The sequence below is a fragment of the Rhinolophus hipposideros genome (genome assembly GCF_964194185.1).
Source record: "Rhinolophus hipposideros genome assembly, chromosome: 23".
In the NCBI taxonomy this organism is placed as follows: Eukaryota; Metazoa; Chordata; class Mammalia; order Chiroptera; family Rhinolophidae; genus Rhinolophus; species Rhinolophus hipposideros.
This window is the reverse complement of record NC_138069.1, coordinates 27,359,693-27,384,198: the sequence shown is the minus strand read 5'-3', so window position 1 is coordinate 27,384,198 and position 24,506 is coordinate 27,359,693. Positions and strand designations below refer to the sequence as shown.

Here is a 24,506-nt window from a genome sequence, read left to right as displayed (position 1 = left end):
GCAGTGGGGACCAGGATTGGCAACGTGTATCCCAACCAATGTGTTCTTTAGAATTATGTGGGAACAGATCCGAAATCTGTCACTTGCCGTCTGATTTTGTGCAAGTCCAACAAACTCTTAGCTCCTCGATGTCCCTATCTGTAAAACAGCAAGTAGAACTTACTCCATAAAACTGTTGCTATTAAGTGAAATAACCTTCAAACAATGTTTATCACTCATTAATTCAATAAATATTTACTGAGCACATACTATGTACCAGATACCATACTAAACACTGGGGACATAGCGGTGAAGGACACAAGCGGTGTCTCCACAGACTTTTGGAAACAGCCAGAGTGAAATAAAGAGGAAGTTGGAGTCCTTTGGTACACGGGGGTTAGCTGCACGCTCCCCAGAGCCAGGTGTTCTCAGAGCAGGCAGTACCGGTCAGGTGAACATTACCGGTCCTGCCACAATTCCATGACTCCTTTTCTAAGCTTCCTCTGTTGTCCAGTGTTCCTCATGATAACAGCTACACTCAACACACATATCCAAAAAGTTAATACTAGCTAATAATCACTAAGCATACATCATGTGCTAGATAACATGATTTTACTCTGGCTAGGGACCTGGTCCTCTCCCTACCATGACTTTTGCTGCAACTTTTAAAAAAATCCAGTTAGTATTTGTGGAATATTTGTTAATGTGCCAAGTTACCTAAACTAGAGCTATGATTCCCAGAATTCCCATCCCTGCTGCATGGGCTATAACAGACATCTCACCTGACAGCTGGAAGACAAAAGGAAAACAGTAGTCATATCTCTGTACTTGAGAGGTAGGTGCAGGGCACAAGGCACCGTTGCACCTTGTGTGTGTTTAGTTGCTGAAGGAAGACAACCTCCAGGTTGTCCTGCAGGTTGTCCCTAACCTGGGAATGGCAAGGTTGGAAGCAGTGAGAAAGCCACATGGGTCCATCTGTCCTCATAGATTCCGACCCTTCCTCGTATGTTCCAGTCTGTCCTTGCGTCCCCCACTTCACATCCATCTTTCCTTCCCGACTGCCTGCTTGGTCAACTCCGAACTCTAACATAGGACACTAAAGCAACAGGCTCCCATCTACTATGTAACCAGCCCTGTGACAGTTGGATCTCTATATAAATCCTGTATCTGTCATCTAGGGGGTTTCTGCTTCTCTAATTGATAATAGTGTTAATTTCAATTACTTCTCTCAGGGTAGTTGCCCTCCTTTCCAAGTTCCTGGGAAGATGGATGAAGGATAAAGCCATTGTGATAAATCTCTATTCTTTCATTATTTTTTTGAATTTTTTGAAGTTGAGATATAATTCACATACTATAAAATTGCTCTTTTGAAAGTTTTCAATTCAGTGTTTTTCAGTACATTCACAAAGCTGTGAGACCATCACCACTAACTCCAGAATATTTTTATCACCCCCCAAAAACCCACACCCTTTGGTAGTCACTCCTCATTGCTCCCTCCCCTCAGCCATGGCTACCACCAATCTGCTTTCTGTCTCTATAAATCTGCCTTTTCTGAGTATTTAATATAAATGAAATAATATAACATGTGGCCTTTTGTGTCTGCATTCTTTCATTCAGCATGTTTTCAAAGTTTATCCGTGCTGTAGCATGTGTCAGCACTTCATTCCTTTTATTATTGAGTAGCACTGCATTGTATAGATACACAAGATTTTGTTTCTCTGTTCATCAGCTGATGGACATCTAGACTATTTCCAATCTTTGGCTATTGTGAATAATGTTGCTGTGAAAATGCGTGTAGAAGCTTTTCTGTGAAGATACGTTTTCAATTCTCCTGAGAATACTCGTATGTATTCAGGAGTGAAACTGCTGGGTCTTATGGTAACTCTCTGCTTGACACATTGAGGAAATGCCAAACTGTTTCCCAATGTGGGTATACCATTTTACATTCCCACCGCAGTGCGTAAGGGTTCCAATACCTCCACATCTTCACTAACACTGTTATCTGTCCTTTGGAATACAGTCATGTCAGTGGGCGTAAAGGCCATCTGGTTACACCTATCCTTCCTGATACAAGGGAGCCGGAGGGAAGAGTGTTAGCTTCATTGTCTTGGAGCAAAGTTTTTGTTGTGTTTCCTTTTTCTTTCTTTTTTTTCTTTTTCACCTAGGAACTTACAGAGAGAATAATAATAATAATAATAATAATAGTGATCAGTATATTTTGTGTCAGCACAATGTTATATCATAAAAAAAATTCTTTCCTCATACCATAAAATTATTTTCACAACCCTTCAAGAAAGTGAAGATGCTGTTCTTTTTCATAGTATTTCCATTGTATGACATAGTGCCAGGCATATAGTCAGATCTCTCTCTGGAATGGCTAAATCCCACTAACTATATAGGTGTGGAAACTGAGACTCATTGAAGGAAATTGTCATGCTGAAGGCTTTCCAATTAGTAAATGGCATAATTTCATAACTTGTGAGTGAGTGTTCTTTGCACAAGATTAAACATGGTATGATAGCTCATTAAAATAAAGGATGATGGGTCCAAGATGGTGAAACAGGTAAACACTATGCCTGCTGCCTCCCAGGATCACATTAAAATTACAGCTGAATTACAGAACAAGCAACCTCAAGAACCATCTGAAGACTAGCTGGACAGAACCCCTATAACTAAGGATATAAAAAAGAGGCCACAACAAGACTGGTAGGGGGAGCGGAGAAGTGAAATTGGATGACCCCAAACCCACAGGGAGTGGTTGAGCACTGGGAGGGACACCTCTGTGGCAGAGGTCCCGTCGAAAGAGGGGTAGGGTCCCAGCCCCACACCAGGCTCCCCAGGACAGGGGTCCTATGCCAGGGCAGGGAGACCTTACAGCATCTGGCAGTGAAAATCAGTGAGGACTCTGTTCATCTATCCTGGTGATATAGGAAAAAAACAACCGCGTTGTTTTGGTAAAATCTGTGGGTGCACACCACCTTTATGATGCCCTGGGACCCCACCCCACCCAGCTAGTACTGCATCCCTGAGGGTACTCTCAGCTCTTGGGCAGCCAGCCCTGCCCCACAAGCTGCAGAAATCTTTTACAGCAGCGGGCAGCCCTCAGCAGCCTAGAGAACATTTAGTGGCAGACAGCTACAGCCAGCACTGAGGCCTCTCTTGGGTGGCCCTCAGGGATCTGTATGCCCCAGAAGAGCAGTGGCCAGCCACGGTGTTCTCAGGGTGTTTCACAGAATGGTCACAGGCTAGGCACTGGTATAAGACCTAAATGTGTAAGACCTAAACTTTGTAAAAACCACTGTCTATATCCTATGACTCCTTGGGAACACCCCACACACACACCCAGATAGTGCTGCAGCATTGAAGGCACTCTCAATACCGGGTCAACCAGCTCAACCCATGCACCTAAGGGGGTTCTTTCAGTGTCTGAGCAGCCAGCAGGTGACAACAGCCTGGGGTGAGGGGGGTCCTTTTGCTAAGCTGCCCCAGGCCCAATACTGGTGGCAGCCGACTCAGACTCAGTTCATAGCCAGGCTACCCATACACCTGGACACCTCCAGGTCTAGCACAGGCAGCAACCAACCACATACAGCTTTGTAGCTCCTACCAGGTAGCCCCATGCCAGTCACAGGCAAGGCTGAAATTGGCCTACAGAGGAGCCCTTCCCAAGACACAACATAAACAACATACCCGGAGGCCAACTTCAGACCACACCAGAGCACTACCTGATTAGCCCCACAAGTGACATACCCAAAGGGTGGTCTCAACAGGCACAAGAGCCCACTGGGGCAAAATCCCCTCAGAGGGGTCAGCCCCCAAACAGCAGCTCATACCCGGTGGACATAGCCAATCCTCACAGCCAGGCAGCCTGAGAGTCAATCCCACCCACTGATGTGCCCAAAACAATCAAGGTTCAACTACAACAGGATAACACACACAACACATGCAAGGGGCACTCCTGGAACACACATACAAGTGATTAAGGAGATTGTGCCACTGGACCACACAGGACATGTACTACATAAGGCCCCCCAGCAAAGACTGAGAAACATATGTGATCTACCTAATACATAGAAGCAGACACAGAGAGGCAGCCAAAATGTTTCCTCCACAGAGAGGAAACAAAGAAGCATGTCCCAAATAAAAGAACAGGAGAAAACTCCAGAAAAAGAACTAAATTAAATGGAGGCAAACAATATACTGGAGACAGAGTTTAAAACACTGGCTATAAGAATGCTTAAGGAACTTAGTGAGAACTTCAACAAAGAGATAGTAAGCACAAAGACGAACACAGAAACCATAAAAAAAGAAAGTCAGAAATAAAGAATACAGTAACTGAAATGAAGAATACACCAAAAGCAATCAATGGATAAGATGAAGCAGAGGGTCAAATCATATATGAAAGTTCTTGTCTATTCAAGCCAGAGAGAAACTAGATATTTAACTGAAGCTGAATTAAGTGAGAGAAACAAATACATTGTGCCCTGGACTTATATTTCTCTATAACTTCTTTGTAACCCTGAACCTTATCATAGTAGGTGTTTTATGAATTTTTTTATTAAATTGTATTCTACTAATATCAATAACTAGGAATTAATTGACAATTGATTGGCTAATCCAAAAAAGTTTTGTTTTTAATTTGTAAGGATGTAATCCAGGCCCATCGGAGCTCCTACTTTACTCATTGTCTCTAGGGTGGGAAGTTGCTTCACTCAAGGCTTCTGCTTAGTAAAAAAGCACTTGGGTTCTACTTGAACAGTGGGTGGGCCCTGGTTGAATGAATGGTTTAACTCTCTCCAGTTCAACCAATGGATGGGTAGTTTAGAAACATGAAGGGAACTTTTTGAAAACAAAGCAAAACAAAACAAATAACGACAATAAAAACCCTACATGGAAAAAAAAAACCCAGACAGTTGTTAATAAAACGAGAAACTGAAGAAATTAAAGTGGGGGGAGAGAGAGAGAGAGAAAGAAAGAGAGAGAGACAGAGAGGCTGGCTGAGAGCCAAGCAAAGGCCATGGGAAGCACAGGAAAACAGAGATTGCAGCTTGTTTGGGAAGAGTTGGCATGACATCCTTATAGAGACCCTTCTTTCTTCTTACAACATAGAACACATGAACTCACACAGTAAACAAAATCAGATTGTGAGAATTTCTAATCTTCATTTTTCATATTACTGTAATGCTTAGCTAGTTCAAATAGATACACAATCATAGCCCAAAGACTTGGTTGAAAATACTTGAAGTGCAGATGTAGGTAGGGCTCCGGAGAAATGAGATTGCCTGTATATAATTTCTTTCTATAAAATGCCAGCAAACAGCCCCACATTAAAAGATGCTTTCCTATACATTGGGTATGGGGAACAAAACAGACTTGGGTACCTGTCTAGAGAATTCTACAGTTACAATTGCTTATGAATGCATGATTATAATACCCTTAATTTTCAGAAAACAAAGGAATAGCAGAATAATAATGTTTATTAAGCACATACTACATGCCATGCACTATGCAAAATTGTCAAATTTAAATTAATAATCCCATTGGGTACTACTATTATCTCCAAATGGCAGCTAAGGATACTGAGGGCCAAGAGGTGAAGTCAGCAGCCAAGTTTACAGAACAATTAAGGGGCTGAGCTGGGGAACCTGACCTGGTTTCTATGTCTATAAGGACTATATTTTGATGGTTAGACTCATCTACCAATAATTTTACTGTATGACCCTGAGAAACCAATTAACCACCTTGTGCTTACTCAGCTATAAAGTAAGAGTAGATGGCTTTCTGGCTTAAAAATGCTATCATTCAAGGTATGGATTAATAACTTCTGAGTTTAAAGACAGGACACTATTAACAACATCAACTAATATTTATTAATACGTGAGCCCCCATTATGTGCACAGTTTAACATTTAGTGGGTACCCAATAAGTATCAGACAAATGAAAGAATATGATAGCATTATTAAATGTTGTTTCATTTAATCTTCACACCTCTCAGACTTAGTTACCACTACTACTCCTTTTTTACAAAGGTAGAAATTGAGCCTTAGAGAGAAAAAAGTGACTTGCTTAAAAGGAACATAATAAGTGATGGAAATAGCTTCAATGTAAGAAGTCTCAAAACGTTTGACTGTGAGAAGATAAACTGTGGGAGTCTATAATTTCAAGTTGGTTAAATCTTTAGTGTTGGATTGCTTAATTTTTTACACCAACCCATGAACAAATAGAGAAGCAAGATAGATACCAGAAAATCTATAAATAGTTATGAAGGAGAAATCTGTTATTTTGGGTAAAACCCCACTAAGCCATTACCGTCTCATTTCTGTTGCTGATCCATGAAATGGGGATAAGCTATCAGCTTAGAGGTAGATACCGTGTTTCCCCAAAAATAAGACCTAGCCGGACCACCAGCTCTAATGCGTCTTTTGGAACAAACATTAATGTAAGACCCAGTCTTATTTTACTGTAATATAAGACCGGGTCTTATATGATATATAAGGGTCCCATATAATATAAGGCATGATATGATATGATATGATATGATATGATATGATATGATATGATATGATATATGATATATGATATCAGACCAGGTCTTATATTAATTTTTGCTCCAAAAGACGCATTAGAGCTGATTGTCCGGCTAGGTCTTATTTTTGGGGAAACATGGTAATAAGGTTCATGAGAAGGTTAAGTGTCAAAGCAGACATGGAAGCCATGTGAGAGTTAAAGTGCAATACCATCACAAAGGCTTTTTTTAAACACTTTAAAACAGGGGTGTCCAAACTGCGGCCCGCAGGCCAACTGCAGCCCTCAATCCATTTTTAATTGGCCCGCAGCAAATTCCAAAAATATATTTAGTTTACTTAAATAAACCAGGTGAGGCAATACGTACTTCACCTCGAGTGAGTGGCTCGGCTGTTTGTGTATTTTACCACATAAGGCCCTTGGTGAAAACCGTAGAAAAAAGTTTGGACACCCATACTTTAAAAGGTTCGTCTTCCTTGTTAGATAGCAAGTAACAGACTCCTGAAGCTTTGAGACCTGTGCAGTGAGGCCTATTTTAAAAACTAAATGTGAATTTATTCCCTTACCAGGTGGCTAAAAAAGAGCGCTGCACTTAGTTAGAAGTGCTCTATCCTTGATCCAGGTCTACCATTTATGTGTCAAGGAACGAGGCACAAATCCCTGAGCTTCTCCAGGCTCCATTTGCCCAGGTCAGAGCTGAGCTCCTTGTCTCCTTCCAGGCCACAGTTACTGATTTAATTTCTGAGTCTTAGTTTCAGGGGTCCCACCAGACCCAATACATTAACTTATATTGCCACTTTTTGATTGACATATACAGGTAGCCATTTAAAATTCAATTTTTATGTTTCCTTTGTATTTTATACCAACTTTTGAAGCATGGAATATATCTCCAAACTCCAGTATTTGGTGATAAAGCAGCTTTAAATACTTTCTTAAGCCCTTTAATGAAAAGTGAAAACATAATTTACTTTTCATATTTTCCAAGGGTTTGGTATACTCCTACAAAATGCCCGATTAAAAGTCTTATTTCTACATTTTGAACTGGAATTCTTACTAAGACAGGTCCCAACATTTCTATCAAAGGCTATTTGCAAAGAGATAAAAATTGTGTATACGGTTGGTGGTGGGGGTACTTCTTATACAGTAAGAAGTAAAGTTATCTTCTTACTGCTGTTGTTTTGATAATCAACTTTCTCTGAACTCTATTTTACAATGCTTTATTAACAAATATGAAAAAGACATGTCTAAAAGGTCCCAAATCTTCTAGGAAAGTTTAATTACTGGCTTCAAAGATCGAGGAAGATTTACAGTAGTTTGATTATCCTGGAATGTGAACAGCAGATGAAAATCTCTATTTTCATGGAAGCCCCCAAATTAACAATGCACACTTAGTTTTATTATAGTAGATTATGTGGGTAACCAAAGAAACAGAATCATTTTTTGATGAAAACCTAAATTACTAAAAGGTAAATCATAAATGTTATAGAAAAGCACAGTTTCATCAATTCAAGTATGAATAGCAAGTTTTTCCTTATTTTTCCTTATAAGGATTTTTTGGATAATCCTGATTTAATGAGTAGTTAAAAATTCTTTCCAAATTCTACGTGAACTGCCTGCAAAAGGGAATTTTCAAAATGTTTAAAACTTTATTCTCTTCAGTGTTTGCAAGAGTTCCCCTATGGTCTTCGTGTACCAATTAATTGATTATCAAATTAGTTTTCAAAGACCCTGCAAAGGTAGGTTTCAAAATCATTGCCCTTCATAAAACATATCATAAATTCTAACTAGTTGTGACATGGGTGGGGGGGGGAGTCTAAACAGAAATGTAGGTTCTGCAAAGAATATTTTTAAATCATCCTGATTTATTTTTCTTGAAATTTCTAATCTAAAGCAGGCTTCTAAAATATCATTCCCAGCTCTTGGGAAGAAACACATTCTTTTAGGGTGGAAGTGTTAATTAATGTGCATGACACAGAAAGAACAAGGAAAAGGTTAGAGCTGATGCTTCCACTAATAGCATTTCTAAAAATAGGGGATTTTTGAAAGAATGCTCTTTCAGGTTAGTTAACTTTCCCAAATCCCTAGGATTAGTGTCAACATACATTGATCGGTTAAATAAAATCACCTGTTATACAGATATTCTTTACATGTATTCAATCCCTTTCAACTAATTCAATCATTTATTTATCATCAAAATTGTTTTTTAGGAGGCAAGCTGTGACGGTTTTTCTCTTTCACATAATGTCCCCCAATATTTTCTTGGGGTTATCAATGGGAACAGATTTCACTCTGAAGTTATAATCAGAATGACTTATTGAATTGTTAACATAGTATACCAATCTATGTGTGTCTTTTTTAGGGTTGCTTTATACCACCCATGTTCCCCATCATGCCTTATCACACAGCCAAACTAAAATTTCTTCCAATTCTTAAAAAGTAGAGCTTCTCCATAACCCCATGTTGTTGCATGTTTACCCATGGCTCTCTGCCTAGAATGTTCCTCCAATTCTTCTCCAGGTAAGCTCTAGAAAGTCCTTCAAAGCACAGATTAAATGTTACCTTTTCTTAATATTTAACATCTTTCCTGACTCTCCTAATTTGGTAGATCCTTGTGGTTGTCTCCTCAATAGCCATTTCCATCCTCCCCCTTTCTTGCTGGCCTCCCATTTAAGAAGCTCAAACTGAGATATTAAATTTCCTAATTTCCTCCGCAGTTTCAGGTAGCCATTTAACTCAACTGTAGCCAATGAGACATGAGAGATAGCAGCTTGGGGGCATCTAGGAGTAATTCTCCATCTCAGTAAGTGTGCTATGAGAGCATCCTTCACTGGCAGCTTCTTGTCTTCTTCAAAAGCAACCTTAGGAGCCTGTGATTTCTGTGCTCCAGGAGCTATTCTGCACGTTGGAGGGGAGGGTGCTGAAATCACGGTGAGGGTAGCAGAGGGGAAGTATGGGGAGAAGGTGTGTTTATGATGTCATGTTGGATACTGTGCCAACCCTGAGACTGCCGACCAGAAAGGTCTGAATTATTTAAGCATTATTGGTGAACTGCTCCTGACAGCATCTAATGGACAGTCTTAGCCAGGGAAAATATTTGCTGACTTGGCTCTGGAAACATTCTTATGGTATCTCTCTCATGGCACTGATTCATTGTTTTGGTACAATATCTTTTCCAATGTGTGCCTCATTTAAAACACTATAAAAAGTTATCAATTGCTGGCAAAGATGTGGAGATAAGGGAACACTTGTACACTGTTGGTGGGATTGTAAATTATTCAGCCACTATGGAAAACAGTATGGAGATTCATCAAAAACTGTAAAAACAGAATTGCCACAACATCCAGCAATTCCACTTGCGTGTATATATCCAAAGAAAAGAAAAACAGGGTATCAAAGACATATCTGCACTCCCACATTCACCACAGCATTATTCACAACAGTCAACCTGGAAACAGCCGAAGTGTCAGTCAATGGATGAATGAATAAAGATGCTGGGTGCACGTACACACATTCATACACTCACACACACATGAATATATTCACCCATGGGAAAGAAGGAACTCCTGCCATTTGCTACAACATGGATCAACCTTGATGGCATTATACTAAGTGAGACAAGTCAAGCAGAGAACGACAAATACTGTACGACATCACTTATATGTAAAATCTAAAATAGCCAAACTCATAACAAAAGGGAGTATAATTGTGGTGACCAGAGACTGGGGCCTAGGGACAACTTGTAAATAAGTCCTGGAGAGCTCAAGGGCAGGACTATAGATAACAATATTGTATTATAAACTTCAAGGTTGCTAAAGAGACTAAAACTCGATTGTTCCCACCACAAAATAGAAATGATAATTATGTGACATGAAAGAGGTGTTAGCAAACACTACGGTGGCAATCATATTATATAACATATGAATATGTCAAATCAACATGTTGTACACCTTAAACTTATACAATGTCAATAATGAGGTCAGACAATTAAATTCGTGAACTCACCCTAGAAACAGTGCCACATCCCTCACTGCAATATCACTACGGTCACCTTCGAAGTCCTCCCCTTGGGAAGCTATGCACTGACACCAGTGCCTAGTCCACCCTTCAAAACAATTTCAGAACTCTTTTTCTGGAATGGCCATCAGAGCTGTCATTGTATTACCCTTGATGTCCTGAATGTCATCAAAATGTCTTCCTTTCAATATTTCCTTTATTTTCGGGTAAAGAAAGAAGTCACTGGGGTAAGATCAGGTGAGTAGGGAGGGTGTCCCAACACAGTTATTTGCTTACTGACTAAAAACTCCCCCACAGACAGTGCTGTGTGAGCGGGCGCATCGTCATGAGGCAAGAGCCAAGAATTATTGGCGAAAAGCCCAGGTCGTCTCACTTTTCCATGCCTTTTCAGCATTTCCAAATAGTAAACTTGGTTAACTGTTTGTTCAGTTGGTACAAATTCATAATGAATAATCCGTCTGATACCAAAAAAAGGTTAGCAATATTGTTGTAACAAGTTTGCCAACTTAATTGTCAGACCTGTATATCACAATAAAAATAAAGAAACAATTGTGATCTCCCATTCTCTAGCACAGGATCAAGCACAGAGAAAATAAAAGTCTGTTGAATGAGTAAATACATACATGAAAAGATGAATTAATAAACACAGAGGTATAAGAGAAGTACTGCGGTACTGTCCGTGTAACTCTTATGACTCCATTCAATTTTTTGATTGATTCAAAAAATTTTGAATAGCATGTCTGCTATTAAAGAAAAATATTCTCCAAGTTGTAGTTTGCAGTGGTTCCAAAGTCTTCTGATATTCACCTGGGACATAAGGGACAATTTGCCCACAAGGTAACTGCTCAAAAGTATCCCTGGTACACGTTTCTTACAAGTTACCAAATGAGAAAAGAAGAAAAGGAGGCTGATCTAAAGTTTCAAAGGAAGAAGTTTCACAGTTGAATTTAAGAGTTCAAACCCAAAGTATCAGAATGGGATTCATGCTTTCATTCATCTAACATGCATTCATCCAGCTAGAATGCATGGAGTGTCTGCTATGTATTATGCTGCGGACTAGATGCTAGTGATTCCGACAGACATGAATCCTGCTCTCATGGAAATTCCAGTGCAAAGGGAATCGTCACTGCAAGTACCTCATCATCTGCTAGGAAATGCACCACACCTCATTATCAGTGTTTTGCTCAAATACACAACTAAACATGCAGTTTTGCCGAAAATTTGTTTTATAAAGAAACAAAGAGTCACACATATGAGATGATATTGAACTTAGAAGACATTCTTATAGATTATCAAAGATACTGATTTTCTAACTTAAGATATGGGGGTTATTTTTTTCCCAATCACAAATTCATGGGATGGGTGGGAAACCCCACAGTGATCCTTGAGGTATCTTTGAAAAACCCTGGGAATCAAGGAAGCATAGTTTAAAGATGCCTAATTTATTCCAACTCCTTCATTTTAAAATGGAGGACAGTAAAGTTCAAAAGTCTGAGGTAATTAAGTTAACACCCCTAACTGGTGACAGAGCTGGAACTAGATCCTTTGCCTCTCCATTCTAGCACATTCTTTACCACGCCATGATCAGCTGAGTTATCTAAACTGAGCATCAAAATAGATCTTATAAAGGACTGAGGATCTGGTGTAGATATCAAAACACTTAAATTTCGGAAGACAGTAATATTTCACAGGAAAAAAATGGAGTGGAGTATAGGAAACCCAATCAGTTGGGGGAAAACAGAGGCTTCGTGGTTGTCTCACCAGACACATCAAAGTGTAAGGGAGAATGTACTGAAGCCAAAGGCCATATATCTCAGACAGCAGTTGCAGGTCAGTTCTTTGATGGAAGTGGGGGAAGTTTAACTAAAATCATGTCAATGTTTTCATTTTCTGGGCTCTGTGAAGCGTCACTCTACTTGTTACTCCCTCAGATATCACTCTGTAATACGGCTTCCTTGCAACGTGCTCCTGCTTTGTTGTCTAAAAGCCAAGAGGAGAAGTAATCTCTAAATGGCTTTGCATCCCACGGAGAATTTACTTAGATGACATTCAAATCTGTTTCTCAGGTTTTGGGTGTTTTTTTTTTTTTGTGCCATTATAAGAAATCAGACAGTCATTACACTTCAAATTTGACAGTTCTTTCACAGCGTGAAAGTGAGAAATTAGGTCCAAATGTATTTATTTAAATGCAAGGTTTCATTTACCACCAGGACATTTGTGAACATGGAAAGATGACAGCAGATTTCGATGTCTGCACTATTGTTACTTCGTGAACCCCGGACTGTGGGGAGCCAAGCTCAAATATTTTAAATATAAACAATACACTCATTAAAGAGACCTTTCAACTACTATCTCTCCCTCCAGTTATTCAAAGAACTCCATTTAATTTTACTTAGCAATCAAGTTTCAGAATGAAAGAGAAACTTTTGCAAAGAATGGGTTTCAAATGTATTTGAAGACACAGTACCCGTCAAGCAGCACTTCATGAATCAGATCTCAAAACTTCCCTCAGATACTGCCTACCTGAGAACTGCACACAAGGTGTCAGTCCTACTTGTGGAAAGTACAAGCTCACATTGACATGGTGCTCTCACACCTTATCTTGTAGGAGTAGGAAAACTAGTTTCCTGTAAAGCATCAAAGGCCTCAGATCCCCTGTGTGTCTCCATTGCCAGTGGCCAGGAGGGCACCCAAGAGTTTGGATGAGGCTCAACTTCCTTTGAATCTTGCCTCCATCTGGTGACCTCAGCACCTGAGATCATACCTCCCCAGACCCTTCCCCATAAACAGGAGTCAAGAGGGAAGTCCTTTATTCTCAGAGTGCCCTGCCCCAGGCTCTTTGCCTCCATCTTTAAGATTTAAGAGGGAAGCCTGATCCTCACATTCCCAACACTCACACTTTCAACTACCTCCATCTGACCCAAGTCCAGCATCATGAATTTCATTATGTATTTTATCCCTGTTTACATCTGTCATCACAAGAAGCCCCATATTCCCAGGTCTCCCTTTATTTCCTGCATTCTAATCAACATAAATAGCTCAACCATATAGCCCATGTTGTTGCAGATAAAGAAAAGCACACAACCATGGTCCCACTAAATGCTTGTGCAGAGAACTTAAGGGGCCCTCAATGTGGCAAGACAAGTATTCTGTATTTCCCTACTTGATAGCTCTCTAACCCTTCCAGACAGCTATTTAATTATTTCTGAAAACTTCTCTCTCTTCAATCCTTCAATATTTCCTTCCCATCCTCACTCTAAGCTGATACACCCTGCCTTCTATTTCTCTGGGGGAAGGAGGGGAAGAGGCTATTGGAAGAGAATTTCCAGAGAGCCACCTCACTTTCCCATTTAACTCTATCCTCATACTACATGTACTTAATCATATCCTTTCCTCTACCTCCCCTGCTGTTGCAATAGATAAACTGCATATAATTTTTTCTTAGGCCAATGCATCCCACTTGTGTACTAGATCCAATCTCCTCCCCTACTCACGGACATAACTCCAGTGATTCTTCCTTCTCACCCCAATGTCTTCCTCTCTATCGGATCAATTCTATCAGCATACAAACGTGCAGCTATATCAGCGATCTTTTTTTTTTAAATTGCTTGAGCCCACTTCCCTCTCCAGCTACCACTTCCTTTACTAAAGAACTCTTTTCTATTTTAATTTAAAATTTTTTAACATTATAGTTGACATACAATATTATATTAGTTTCAGATGTACAACATAGTGATTAGGCATTTATATAACGTACAAAGTGATCACCCCGGTAAGTCTATTACCCACCTAGTACAGGACTCTTTAAAGTTGTCTCTATTCTCCAATTCTTCTGCTCCCATTTTCTCTTAAATCCAACCAAGCTTTCAAATGTTTCCCTATTGGTTAATACCTCCCACATCGGTAAATTCAATAGTCAATTCTTAGTCACAATATAACTTGACCTATCAACAGCATTTGGCACTAACTGACATCCGTTCTTTCTGAAAACACTGGAAGGGGTTTGTGGGAAAGATCATAAGTTCAGTTCAGTCTTGGACATACAGCATCTCAGATTATATCATTAGGTATCCAAAGGGAGGTGTTAAGTAAGCAGCATGGAATTCAGGGGATAGATTTAGGCTGGAGATCAAAACAAGGGAGTCATCAACACACACACCTGTAATAAAACCATGAAACTGATGAGATCAATAAGGGAGTAAGCAAAAATCCAAGCATGGATCAGGAAAAAAGGAAGTAGTCAGAGATCCCAGTATGGGTAGTTAGCAGCAGTTCAGAGAGTGGGGAGGTGGGGAAAGGAGACGGTGTACAGCCTAATAGGAATGGTGAGAACCTTGGGAAGTCAACTGAGGGCCGATGGAGAAACATGTTCATCACCAGAGTTCCAGAGGGGCTGAGGAAGGCAGACTGGACCAGTGAGCCCCTCCTGTGTAAAAAAAACACAGGAGAGGAGGGGATTGTACTTCCCAGGATCTGCACATACTGAGGTGAATCAAAGGTCAGGAGCAAAACCTTAGGGAAGTGGATGAGATAAAGTGTAAGAGAAATATGGAAGCATGTGTGATCCCTGGCCTGGGACCTCGAAGAATCTATATCAAATTTACCAGTCACAGAATGTTAAATGTGAATGGATGTGTTTATGGAAAATGTAGAAGTATCCAGTTCTGTGCCTGGACATAATGCAGGTCTAAGAGAGAGCCATGAGACTCAGATCTGTTTGGATCTGAGCAGCGTAACAATTGAGGTTTGACAATCCTGGGTTAGAATGGGTTGTGCGTGGGCTTTGAGCTGGCCCAGGCCTCGAAAATGGATTCAGGCCCACGCCAAGGAGGCTAACGTGGCGGACAAGCTCCACTGTATTATCTTATTTAATACTCACCAACGTCTATGATGTTTGAATTAGTGTCCCGTTTTACAGACAAAGAAAAAAATTTAGCAAGTTACATAAGTTGCCCTTTTTCATCTGGCTAATTTATGGTCTGCTGAGACTTAATTCCAGGCTTTTGAGACTATAAAGGCCAATCTACACCTTTCATTTACTATCCCTCTCTCTGATAACTGCTTTTAGTAATCAAATGCAAAAAGAAAAAAAATTAGTGAATAATTCATATAATTCAACTGCATCATGCTGAGTATCCAGATAATTATAAAGAGTTCAGGTTTTAACATCATTTATCGCAACATCTGGAAGACTGATTTTTTTTTTCATTTTATTCTTCCATTCTATGTGTTAGGGATCCTTTAGAACAGAGGTTACAATTGGTGACATCCAGACAATAGATGCGTACTATCTGACCTAAATATTATTCTCTTTTTAAGTAAACTGATTGCCAATACTTAAAAATCAAAAGAATTTATACAAATATGCCAAATTCCAGGTCCTCTGGAAAAATCAGGAGATGGGACAATATAAAACCTGCATTCGCAAAGGGCAGCAATTGGCTAGAGCTGAATCCCTAGCCCATCCACGGGGCATGTGTCCTCCAAAGACGTGTCCACTCCCTGTAGCACCAACTGCCTCACACTTTCATGTCATGTCTGACGTAAGCTTCGTTTATCATTTCTTTTTTAAACACAGACAGAGTCCATCTCTAACTCATTCTTCCAAAGTGCTCAAAATATAATTCAAAAGAAACAATGACCTATGTTCAAGAAATATAAGTGAGCTGAGTGATTGTTTAGTCCCTAAACAAGTATACCTTCTGTAGGGGAAATAATACACACTAGGATGTTATCTCTTTTCATAGATTACTTCTATAGTTCTTATGAGAAACTCAAGAAGCAGATAGGTCCCAATTCTGTTGCCACATTTGCATGGTTATAAAAGCAGGGAAAACACATTTAAGGAGTTTTCTCCTGTTAATTAGAAAAATACAGGTCGGCTTTGCATGGGGTGGATTGCACCTTACCACCAGGGTGACTAATGGGGGTTGTAATTCCTAGGACTTCTCCAATATGGGAATTCCGTGAGCATCAGCAGCCAGCCTGACTGTCATTTATCTGCCAGACCTGGAGCATGTAGGCCAAAACACCTAAGGTTAGCTGGGGGCACTGTCACATTGTTTTCATTTCTTTGTTGTAGGACAAATTGAGAGTGTGACCAGTTAATAGCAGGCGAGCTTAGAAAACACAAATTAAAAACAAAACAAAAAACTCAGAATTATCTTCCTCTGAAATCTGGCAACTCCTCCACTGAATTTATGGTCATCATGAATAACAGGATGGGAAAAAGAGGGGAGACGAATATTACTGTTGCAGAAATTGGCCCACCTCCTAAGCCCACCTTCTCATTTTACCAATGGGAGGAACTGAAGCCCAAAGAGTTAGACATTCACTGCCCAAGACCACTGAACTCTTTAAGATAGAGCTCAAAAGTTCTGTTAGGTTGGTGCAAAAGTCATTGCCATTTAAAAAGTTTAATAAGTAAATAAATAAATAAAAATTGCAAAAACCGCAATTACTTCTGCACCAACCTAATATTTCACTTTTAGTCACAGGAACTGAAGAGACGCACTTGGGCTGAGTAAGTGGCGACCAGAATGAGACAAATATACGAGAAACGAGGAAAAGCTGAACAACTGGGCCTCCAGAACAACCGGCCTCAGGAGCTGGTTCTATGTCCAAAGTTAATCTAGAAACATCAACAGTAGGAGTTTGAAGACTTTTGCTCATTCATACTATTCCCCACACACCAACCTTTCTCTTTTCTCTTCCAGCACGAGTCTTGATCCTCCAAAGGGTATCTGTTATTTTGTGGGCTTTTTCTCATGCTTTGGGGATACCTCAATCTTCTTTTGGGGATGCCTCTCCTGCCTGGTGGGTTAACATAATAATAGGGCTGCGAATCAGGTTGCTCTGCCGTCTCCTGACAGTGGGATGAGCGTCTGACCCCAGCTGGGCCACCTGGACTCTTTCTCCACCATCATCAACCACCCCAGACGTGGATCTCCAGCTGAGTGCTGCACAGATGTGAAAACAGGGATTGGGGCTCGTCCCTATCAACAGTGAGGACAGCCTCGTAAAACCACTCTTTCTTGCTCTCCCACAGCGACTCCACAGCTCCTCTGTGCCCTGAACTTTCCTGAGCCTGATTCTCCATATATTTCATGAACTGTTTTTATACTTCTAATAAATTATTTATCCTCTAAGCTTAGCCATACCAGGTTTCCTGAATCCACAGAATCTACATCAATAAAATGTGTTTGGATATTTGTCTGTCTCCACAGAGCTTTGGCTTATCCATGGTGTTTGTTTTCTGGTAACTTTAGCTTGCCCACGGCAGATCACAGTTCTCCAAGCCTCACTATATAGCCACGATTCATAAACCTTAATGAAAGTAAAAGGGAGTGTTTCTTAAACATGCCGTCCCATGTTTGTCAGCCATCAATTAGGAATTTGGAGATGGGACCTGAGAATCTGCATTTTAATAAGAATTCCAATTGATTCTGATGCAGGTGGTCTCTAAAATATGTTGCTGTATATCATGAACCCTCATCATTTGTTCCTACTCTGCCTTCTTCTTGTCTCAGTATTTCTTAGTTCCTGTTTCTGAGAGAGAAAGTCTCTTTGACCCCAGTCTTCTTCACATACCAGGTCTAACCAAGCTATGGAATGGCCATGTCATGGGGCTGGGGGTCACATGGTCCACACCAAGCTGTCCCTGAAGTAGAGTCTGTGGTATACCACCCCTCACAAGGGGCTGAGTGACAGGCAATGCATCTGGTGCTGAAAGATCCCACCTGAGAAAGCAGTTCCTCACTACCTTTCCAGTACTTCTGCCTCCAACCACCCTCCATTTAGACGATCTCTCTGACTTGATTCATGTTTTGAAAATAAGGTCCAAGATTTAATCAAATATGTTTAAATGAACAATTTTCCTATCCAGGAGGTACAGACCTCTAATGAGTAATTGGTAGGCTTAAACAATTTTTTGATTACTTAAACACCCATATTCTCTTGTTAATCTCTTTAATTACCACCTCCTGAATTTTCTATGCAGCCGAAACTCAAAAACCCTACCTCTCAGAGAATGATAATGTTTTCTTGTGGAGTCTTAAATGTACAGATACATTAGGTTTCAGAGTATGAGAGTATATCCCGTTTTTCAGGAAACATATGACCCAAAAGCCCAAACTTATGAAGATTACAAGTCAGAAAGAAACCGTTCTTACTTTTTTTTTTTAATTACAAAAAAAAATCTACCCTGGGAGTTTATTTAAACAGTCTCTATGTAGGGGAGTTCATTTACTGGTTTCTTTCTGCATTCAGTATTTATGGAGGCTGAACATGGGCCAAGTAATTGACTAGGTACACGAGATGATTAAGATAAGCTCCTTGCCTTCTAGGAACTCACAGTCTAGTGGCAGAGACAGATATGAAAAAAGTGTAAATGATACACCATGAGAATTAACGTGCAGGTGTATGAGTGCAGTGTTGTGAGAGTGAAGAAACCAGTCACTCTGATGAGAGGAGCTAGGAAAGAAGAAAGACCGGAGTCTGAATGGGGTCTGAGAGGACTAGCAGCAAGTTAACCAGGTCAGGAGAATGGAGGCTGATTAAGACAGACTCAATAGTCTGTGCAAAGACACAGAAGCAGAGGAGAGCGCAGACATTAGAAGAATCAATGCAACATGGTAAGACTGGACTACAAGGGTGGAACTGGGAAGGTCTGTTGTGAAGAACCAATATATTTCATCAGTGGAAAACCATTGAAAGCTTGTGATCTACTGAATATTTTAGAAAAATAACTTCAAGATAAGGTTGGAGGATGGGTTGAGTAAGGAGAAGCTGGGGGGCACAGAGACCGGATAGAAAATTGCCTTAAGATCAGAAGAGAGATCTGTAGCAGTTGAGATGGAGAAGAGAGAGCTACTACAGAGATATTTCAGAGACAAAATGGACTGAATTTCGTTACAGAGTGTCACAGTTGTTAAAAGCATGAGTTCTGGAGTCTGTTGAACCTGCATATAAACTGCAGCTCTGCCATTCACTAACTGTATAACGTTGCACACATTATCTCATCTCTCTAAGCTTCATTTTTCTCATCTTTAAAATGGAGATAGTGTTATTGAGAGGATTAAATACACCAATGGTATACAATGCTCAGCATAAATTAAAGCTTAGCACACAGTGAATGCACCACACTCACTGAATGCTGCTATTACTACTAGCATTATTATTGCAGATATTATAATGAATAATTGATGGAGAGATGGCCGAGAAGGGAATCAGCAATAACTGCCTGGCTTGAAAATCTGGTGAATGATGATGCCATTAAAGGAGACAGGCAATAACTACAAGTTAGCATTTATTAAGAGTTTACTATATGCCAGGCAGTGTTCTTGGAGGTTCAAATACATGATCTCTTTTCACCCTTTAAAAGTCCCAGATATTATTACCCACACCTTACAGAGGCCAAAACTGAAACACAGAGAAGTAGCTTGGGTCACACAGTTAATAAGTAAAGGAACACAGACACTTAAATCCAAGAGCCTGTATCTCCACCACCACTCTGCACAGAGGGAGGCAAAGGAAGTTCTGGGATGGGGCAAAGGGACTTTGGTGTGGGGAGAGCGGTATCATTAGTCAGTCTGAGTTTAACATGCGCAGAGACACTAGCATGGAGTAATGTAGTAGGAACGTTGGAAATGTGGGTATGCTCATAAATCATTCTTCTACTCAGGAGAAGACCAAGGAACAGAGAACCTGAGACAGCAAAGCGCGAAGAGTTATTGCTAGTAGAAGATTAATCAGAAATGCAAAAGTGTCTCAAAAAATACTTTGCAAGAAAGAGGGAAAATGTGACTGAAATAACACGAGTTTGATTTCCGAACAACTTTTCAGGAAGTGATCATGTGGGAAGAGAGGAATCCGTATTACTCCACTCTCCCAGCTTCCCTAATGTCAACTGTGAGATGCAGTCGCAGAACTCGTGTTCTTCCTTGAGCAGCACTGTCTCAATGAAAAAAGAAACCAGGATTTTTCCTGTTGGAGCTGCCCGTTAGGAGATTTCAGATGGCAGAGAAAGGAAAAACTTGGCTTGCCTGCCTAAGGCTTCACCAGGGGCTTCTGGGAAATCTGCAGTTAGCATGCTCTGTCGGGTCCTGAATGACAGAGCTCACTTGGCAGCCACTTCTGAGGGAACATCCCAAATCAGCGAGTCTTCCTACTGAGTAATTTAGCCCCTGGGCACCCTCCCTGACAAAGCACTCACAGAAGGCCGTAGCTACGCTGGCGTCTCAGCTGCTAGTCCTGGAAACTTGCCTGAAAAATCGCTCCGCACCCTGAATGTGTCTCTATTCTCTAATGCCCAAGCGTTTCCCTTCCATCTTCAGCACAGCAACATCCTTTGTACCTGCCCCTGGTATTCGGACTAGTTTCCTCTAGAGCAGACAACATCTGGGTAATCAGCCTGGTTCATGACTTACCCTTTCTAAGGCAGTGTGCGCACATGTGCAAGCACACACACACACACATACACACACACACACACACACACACACACACACACACACACACACACACACCGCTGTAATCAAGTTTGTGCCAAATGAACACATCTTTCTGGTTCTGACTGGACCAGGAATAGACACATGACCCAAGATCCATCAGTCAGATTCTGTCGTCGGGGCATCTGGAATCTCTGAATGGTTTGAGCTGATGTGAGCTAGGAGCTAGACACCATTTGGAGGAGATTCTTTGGCTGTAGAAAGATGGTTGCAGGAAACAGGGAGCTCCAGATCCTTAGGCCAGTACTTCTAAAACTTAGCTGAACTTCCTGCTTTCAAATTCTACGAAATACTCTGTATTTTTCCAATAAATTACCTCTTTTTGGATTAAATAGAATTGGTATCTGTTACTTGTAACCTAAACAGCCTCCACTAACACCTGCAGTAAAGGAATTTTATAGAAATGCAAATATTCCTGAAAATTTCACTCTCCAGAAGCCCAAGATAAGGCAGAAGTGAGCAATTTCCCTCTGTAATAAATTTTCAGGCAAAAATAATGATGATGATAGAGTTGTTATATTTTTTCACTTTTCAAAGTGTGCCTACTAGTTTATGTTATTTAATCAGGCACGCTGGTATGGCATTTCAGACCCTCCTAGGAAATGGTGAAACTGTGAAACTGAAGCGTACAAAACCAACCTCATCCATCCCATTTTTTCTGCATTTCTAGACCTTCTATATAGTCATGTTTGGAATAATTGAAGATTCATACTATTATTTGAAATGGCGAGATAATTGATTGTGAAACGCTAATCACTTTTCTTCTCTTTTTGAAAATATAATAGAAAGCTAAATACCTCTGAACCTGCTTACAGTGAAAAAACAACATATACTCAAGTTTTCCTTTTGGAGAGTGGTTGTTCATGCTGTCAAACACCAGAGCTACCATTTAATATGCAAGATTACTGGCTGTACAAACTTCGAAGTATGAAAAATAAGCATTCTGTTCATAACATATTTGCAAGAGTACAAGAATACATGCATCTTGTTCTGACTAGTATTTTTTACTTTGATCATACCTAGACATAATGCTGTACCTCCTAACTCAATAATTTGTTATGTGCTCAAGTAGTTTCCCTCCACCTACCAACTGCCCTCCCCTTCCCACCTCCTACCTCCCTCTTCCGGGCTTTCACAGCACCTAATTTTTCATGTTTGCTTCTACGTCAACAAATATATTGCATTGACATCTATTTAGTTATACTAGGCTGGAAACCTGTTGAGGGCAAGACATTTACCTTTTGTCTCTGTATTCTCAGCACCTATTACAACATCTAGTACATCAGCAATTATTAACTGTTTGCTGTATTGTAAAAAGCGTGCATATTTTATTCCCCCAAATAAAGTATACCTATCTCAGGGACAAAAAGCATACCATTTTACACTTCGTGGGTATTGATTCACATTTATTATCTAAGTACATGCTCTCTCATTCATGACCTGCATTAATATTAAATGCTATGGGAGAAAAAGAAAAGAAAGAAAGCCTAAGATACTATTCTTACTTTGATGAAGCTTACAGAGAAAATACTTACACAAAACATGTCATGACTATTTTTTCCAGCTGTACTGAGATATGATTGACAAATAATAATTGTATGCATATAATGTGTACAACATGGTGTTTTGCTATACACATATATTGTGAAATGACTACCACAATCAAGCTAATTAGTATGTATATTCTCACCTAACATTGTTACTCCTTTGTGTGTGTTGTGGTGAGAACACTTGGGAGCTACCATCCTAGCAAACTTCAAGTACACAATACATTATTGTTCACAACAGACACCATGCTGCACATTAGGTCTCCAGACTTATTTCAAATCTCATAACGGAAAGGTTGTATCCTTTGAAACATGTCATGACTTTTATTATCACTGTCATCATAAGCCTATTTACTAAATACTTATTATATGTCAGGCATTGTGTTAAATACTTTACATGCCTTACTTCATTTAATGATCACAAGTCTCTACGACAAAGTAGGTGCTACTACTATTCCCACTTTAGAGATTAAGAAACTGAGGCTCACAAAGGTTTAAGTGATTTGCTCAAGGGCACACAGCTAATAGGTGGCAGAACAAAATTTCAAACTCGTGCCTGCCTATCTCTAGAATTAATATCTAACTGGATACCAGAAAGATCTATATCAGCTGTAAGGGTTCTAAGAGTACAGAGAAGAGAAAGAACCACCCGGGGGGGAAAAGAAAACTCTTGACACATCTCAGAGTATTTCAACCTGAGTATCCTTATTTGGACATAAGGCATATACTGTAAAATTACAGTGGTTGTAAGTAATTTGTCTTAAGAAAAGCCCTTAAGTAATGGTGCAAAACAGTGTTTATAAGAGTTGAAAGCTTGACGATGAGCCAAATTTACTGCTGAAGGTTAAATTGGAAGGCTCCCAGGCATCATGGCAGAGAACGGGGCAGCCTTTTGTGGGATTTATTGTTCCTGAGGAGAGCAGCGGCCCCAGCACCACTAATCAGATCATACATCAGCGGAGTGATTACTGTTGACTCTCCCAGACACACAGAAAGACAAACAAGTGGCTTGAAAGTAAACGAAAGCAGAGAGTCTCAAGCTCCCTCCTCTCGCATGAGAGAGCAATGAATCACCTTGGTAAAGGATTCTTCATCTTTAGGTGTCACCTGGGTCATAACAGAGGCGTCAAATTGTGTGCAGGATGGTTTATATCAGAGATACAAAAAGAAGAGTCCAAGAAGAATAGGGAAATAACAACATCCAAAAACTGTTGGTGAGCGTGAATTCCCTTTATGGGCACGTTTGCATAAATAATGTGATTGGAGAGAGCACTGAATCAGGAGTGTGGAAATCTGAATTCTGCTCCCAGTTCTGCCACTAAGTGTCCTGCAGGATGTTGCTAAAATGCTCTGGGCCTTCATGTCCCCATTTATCAAATAAGTGCTCAGCTGAAGATGCCTTTAGTTCTTCATTTTTAAACTCGTATTGATTATAGGTGGAAGCACATTGTTTCTGGAAATTCTGATAGATTTAAAATCAAGACATCTGGGCTCTAGTCTGATTGCCCAGCAGAGAATTCCCCTGTCCCTCTCTGAGCCTCAGTTTCCTCACCTCTAAAATACAGACATCTGATCAGTCTCCAAAGCCTCCTTTACCCGGAGAGGTCTTTCAATCTACATTTTCTTAACCTCACAATGTTAACTTTAGGAAATAATAAGGGTGATCATTTTGCCTCTAAGAAGAAGGAATCTTTTCTACTCACCAACGAGTCAAATGCAAGGAAAATTCTGAAATAAAAACAGCAGAAAGAGAGATCAGTTCTGACAATTCTAACAAATCTATGTCCTTATCCACAGGGGACATGTACAAGCTGGGTTTTTATAGGCAGAAACAGTAAGAACATGTCCCAAACGTTCCTCGTGAGAAGACAAATGCAAATGCAGGTTTGCTGGCTCAAGTTCAGCGGTGTAGTCATAAGGTCAGAGCTGCTGG

The 24,506-nt window shown here is 40.2% G+C and overlaps 1 protein-coding gene across 2 annotated transcripts in view; it reads right to left on the bottom strand.

Moving 5' to 3' along the window:
* Nucleotides 1-24,506, bottom strand: part of SGCD (sarcoglycan delta) — an 822,468-nt gene that overhangs the window by 669,403 nt on the left and 128,559 nt on the right. The window contains exon 2 of one of the 2 annotated variants that reach the window (XM_081035952.1): nucleotides 24,277-24,301. The exons of the other annotated variant lie outside the window; for it this stretch is intronic. The gene's annotated coding sequence lies outside the window, so the exon portion shown is untranslated. The remainder of the gene's footprint in view (nucleotides 1-24,276; nucleotides 24,302-24,506) is intronic. 2 annotated transcript variants of the gene reach the window in all.